Below are 5,080 nucleotides of genomic sequence, written 5' to 3'. Positions count from 1 at the left end.
TTTACAAGCTTTGGGAGACACAGAGGAGGGAGGATGAGGGGCATCCCTTCTCAGTGCCGGCCTGGGCCATCTCTCTCTGGTCCTAGCTCAGCAGGGTTTTATGCTGTCTTCCCCGCCCCCAGCCAGCAAGGTGCCTCCCTTCCCTCTTTCAAGTCTTTCCACCAGACTCACTTCTCCTGGTGGCCTTCCTTCCCAGGCACAGGTGATGCATACACTTGCCCTGGCTGTTTTGCTTGGCACCCAGCACGTGGTTGGCACTCCACATCTATGATATCACTGTCACCCCCGCTGAACACCAGGCAACAAGGAGGCGGGAGTGCAAGGGCAGGAGTCACAGCTTGGATTCAGCAGGTTGATCCTCTCCCTCCTTTCCTGCCATCCTCGCCCCAACCCACGCTGGCCCCTGGTATCCTTGCAAGCCCCTTTGTGCACCCCCCCACCCCCAGCCGCCAGACTTCAGTTTCCCGGGCAGAAAGGCTCATACCATCCTGTCAGTCAGCTTGGAAGAAAGAAAGCAGGCTGCCTGGAGGCAGGGGGATGGCCAGGGTGACCTTGGGAGGACCTTCTTAAAGGAGTCGCCTAGGAACAGGTTTTCCCAGGGGGACAGTGGTGTTTGGGGAAATCAAGATGGTCTGTGCTGGCTGGCTCTCCCACGGCTTCCTGTGTCTAACCTTTCCCCCACCCTGTATACTGATGTCTCTCTCCTCCTTGCTTTTTGCGCAACCTTGCTGACATTCCAGGAGCTGAGCAGGGCAGAGCTAAGTGCTGGGGCCCTGAGGCCCAGAGCTCCTGGTAGAGATCTTTCCTCCTCATCCTCCAACTGCTGGTCCCCACTCCTGTCCCCTGCCCACCTGCCCCCCCCCCCCCGCCCCCGCCCCCAGAGCTGGGAAAAGCCTGCCTGGACGACCTCAGAGGAAGAAAGGGGAGAGGAGGAGAGGAAAGAGATGGCATAAGCTTAGGGGGAGATGATGTCTCGCAGGTGGAGATTGTGGGATGGCTGTAACCAGTTTGGCAAAAGATTCGAGAGAGAGTTAAAAGTGAGAAACCACATGGGGGACTCAAGATGCTCCTCCACAGGCTTTCTGGGGGAGAACCTGGGTGAGTGACAGGTTGTCAGAGGGGAGCAGGCTGGTTGATGTTTTTTGTGGAAGAGCACCCTGGGGGAGAGGAGGAAATGCCTTAACTACGGGCCCAGAACCTTGGGTTCTAATGCTGCCTTTACTGGTGAAGTGGAAGGGGCAGCATTCCTTTCTGAAACTCAGATTCCTCATCCACAAACCTGGGGGACCATAGGTACCTCACAAGGTTGTTTGAGGATCAGATGAGTAAATGGACAAGAAAGGCTTGTGTGAAGCGTAAGAGTGAGATAAATGTAAGTTGCTGTTGTGGATAAGACTGTGTCCAGGTAGATGCAGGTCAGGCTGCTGCGTCTCATTCACTGGGCCACAGGACCCTGAGTTCCACCAGGACCTGTAAGCATGGTGCCCTGCAGAACCCCCCAGATGCTGCTCAGCTGGCGGGGCAGTTGTGGGGTGAGCCTGCCCACAGTGCCTGGGCCCACTCAGCCCTTTGCCTGGTGTTTACTGTGCACCCAACAAATGCTTGTTGAGTGAATCAATAAATGTTCTTTCGGAGAACACATGCGTTGAATTGAACAAGAGTAAAGGCCCGTAAGATATTTCAGTGGGGCAGGTGAGAGACTGAGTGGCATAAGGAAAACAGCACAGGTTTTGGAGCCAGGATGACCTGGGTTCAAAGATTCGGTTTCTTCATCTATAAATGGGGATAATAACAGTCCCAGGCATTTGCCATGAGGACTAAATGAGATCATGAGTGTGAAGTTTGGTCTTCCAAGGGCACCCAGTGAATGGTAACGGCGATGATTACTATGATTAAGACGGGAGGGTGCTTCCTTCCTCTTGGGAGAGACTGTTCAGAGGCTTCCAGCCCTTCACCTCCAACGAGGCAGGGTGGCCTCGCTCCCCCTACCCCGCCCCACCCTCTCATTGGGCCTGGAAGGGTCCGACCTTCCCAGTACTTTGCCTGGTGGGCTCTATGGGAAAAATGAGTGGGAGTCATGACCCTCTGGAGGGACCCCAAACTCTAGCCTGGCTTCAGAGGAAGACTCATAGACGTGGGGAGTCTATGCCTGGCCACCAAATGGACCACTTATAAAGGAATTGTCGGGGTCTTCAAGGGAGCTGCACCAGGAGAGGGAAGAGGGGGCAATAGAAGATCTTGTTTCCAGGCCAAGCAGCACGCAGTGATACCAGAGGCTCTGCATTCTAGGGATGTGTGTTGGGGGGAGAGAGGGTGGTCAGTATCTGATCCCACAGAACCAACTCACCCGACTCCCTTGCTTGGCTCCCTCAGGTCCTCAGTGGCACCTTTCGCTACCCGGCATTCTTGTCCCTGCCCTTACCCTCCTGCAGCCTCCACATTCAGCAGCCCATCAAACCCCATCGCTGTTTCCTTCTGGTGTCACTCCCAGGTCTTATCTCACACCTGGACTATTGCATTAGCCTTCTGACCGATTCCCCAGCCCATACCCCCAGCTCAGAAACTCTCAGCTTCCTCGTGTCCAGGAGCGGATCAAGTCCAGACTCCTTATTTTGGCATGTTTGTCTGCGCATCACCTGACCCTGGTTTGGTGGACTCAGTAGATCTGTAGGTTGCACCTGCCCTCTGTATCCAGGCTGTCCACTCACCCCACTGAGCAAGCTTCTTCAGTTTTCCCTCTGGGGCTCCGTCCATACTTTCCACCTTACCTGAGATGCCCTGACTCATTCTGCCCTCACTCAGCCCTGCCCAGTCTTAAGACCTGCTGGGTTCCTCCTCCTCCCTCTCTTCCTTCTCCCTGCCCTCCTCCTCATTTTCTCTGATGCCTTTCCTGATCACTCTGACCTGGGATATCTTTCTCCTCAAAACTCCTTTCTTTGGACCCCTCCAACCTGCACACCACTATTGGCTTCCAGCAAAGGGAGGCAGGAAAAGGGGCATTGGTGCTGGAAATCCTTTCGAGAGCACAGATGAATTTGGACGACATGGGACTGTTTCCGCCCTTGTGGGCAGGCTTTATAGAGACAGGGCCTAGATGCTAGGGGAGTTCCCACTGACAAAGGAGAGAAGATGCCTCCCTTTACTGGAACGTAAAATCTGCCTCTCTCCCCATACCTTGGTTGTCTTCTTCTAGACATGGGTGCTGAAGGAAAGAAGGCTCTGGGAGGTTTTGCAACCCTGAGTGTGCACTGTGTATAAAAATGAGAACCCAGCAGCCCTCCAGCCTCAGAAAGCTTTGTTCAGAAGGGGACCTGAGGACCAGGCAGGTCCAAATCTCTCCTTTTGTGGCCGAGGAAACTGAGTCTCAGAGGCGGGAATTTGAGCCAGGCCTTTGATGTCAACTCAAGGGCTCCTGTTGAAAAGGTCTCAGACCTTCCAGAGATGACTCTGGCTTCCCTGAGAGGCAATGGACACCTCGTGACCTTCCATCCCAGCCAGTGATACAGGATGTCCAGGTTCTGCTCTTCCTCCTGAGGGCTCTGTGGGAGGTTCTGGTTCCTCCCCGGACCTGGACTTTCCCAGGACAGGGACAGACAGAGCGGCAAACCTGCAACCACAAGAGCTGCCCCAGCTCCTGGTGAGGAGGTGCCCCGGTCATACTTCCTAATTCCAAGACTAGGGGTTGAGGCTGGGTGGGGCTTCAGAGGGGAGGTTACTTCATCCCCAGCCAGTCCTTCAGGCCTGGAGGAGGGGGGGATGGGAGAGAGAGACGGAAAACGGTGAGCTGGCAGAGTGGTGGGAGGCACCGCCTCTCCTAGATGGCTCCCGGGGTTCTCAGAGTCCAGGGCCTCCCAGGGACCCCCAGGAAGGGCTCCTACAATGCCCGGTTAGGGGCGCGAAGGTGAAAGAGGGAGCAAAAAAGGGAGGGGGTGTAGGGAACATGAAGACTTGATCCCTGGTTAAACAAACACACAGCCCTGCCAAATGATGTCAGCATGGCTGAAAAAAGTCAAGTGCTCTATTGCCATAGGTGTGTATCACCCAGCCTGCCTCTCATCAAACTGTGTGGGCCCCTCCAGAGTCCCCCATCCCCCACTGGATCGGGGACAAACAGCAGGTGCCATGTGACAATATGGAGGAACAAAAGGGTGCCCCGCCCCTCCCCAGCGTGGAGGCAAGGAGGGAAGGTCCTGAGTTGCTGGAGAGAACTACAGTGGGGCGTGGGGCTTAAGGGCAGCAGAAGGTGAGAAGAGAAGCGAGAGGGCAGGAGAGGTGGGTGTCTGGACAGTCCCCAAGGCTTGGCAGGGGACTGGGGTCACATCTGGGGCAAGCGGGGATCGGGGGTTTTGCAGAGCTAAGGAGCTGGAGGTGGGGGCAGGGGGAAATGGACTCCGTCTGGAGGGTGCAGACAAGAGCAGACACTCCTCTTGGGTTCTTCCTCAGAACCTTAATCCCCCTGCAGTGAGCTCATTCGAAAGAAAGCCCACTGCAATCTCCTCCCAGTTGTATTTCTGACAAGGTCTGTCTACAATGCCCATGAGAATGCTGTGGGCAAAGATGGGCTTGGGCATCGTGCCCGAGTGAAGGCATAGAAAGGCTTGGAACGGTGCCCAGCCACGGTATGTGAGCAACAAATTTGCACTGTGATTATTATTACTCCGATTACCCTGGAGGGGTCTCTTCATCGTGCCTCTGTAACCTCAGGCAGGTCATTCCGCCTTCCTTGGGCTTCTTTTTCCACTCTGCTCTGACTTACCTCCCACCCACCCTTCCCCATGCCCTTGTTCCTCTGGAAGTTTCCAGGACTGGTGAGAGGAGGATGGAGAAGTCATTTCAGAAGGGGCAGGACACCTGGGGAGCAGAGAGCTGCAGGGCCCGTCTGTGGGGTGTCAGTGGCCTGGGGGTGATCCGGTCATTGTGGCCTAGGCTGACTTCCTCCTCAGCCCTGCGGGGTGTGTGTGTATGTGTGTGTGACTGGGGGGCAGTCCTTTGATGTGCACACGTGCCAGGCACGGGAACAACCCCAGCCCAGCCAACCCACCTCGGTCTTCTTATCACTGGTCCCTACCCGGGCGATCGC

The sequence above is a fragment of the Odocoileus virginianus genome, chromosome 11 (assembly GCF_023699985.2).
Source record: "Odocoileus virginianus isolate 20LAN1187 ecotype Illinois chromosome 11, Ovbor_1.2, whole genome shotgun sequence".
Lineage (NCBI taxonomy): Eukaryota > Metazoa > Chordata > Mammalia > Artiodactyla > Cervidae > Odocoileus > Odocoileus virginianus.
The sequence above is the reverse complement of the archived record's forward strand: the minus strand, read 5'-3'. Positions refer to the sequence as shown.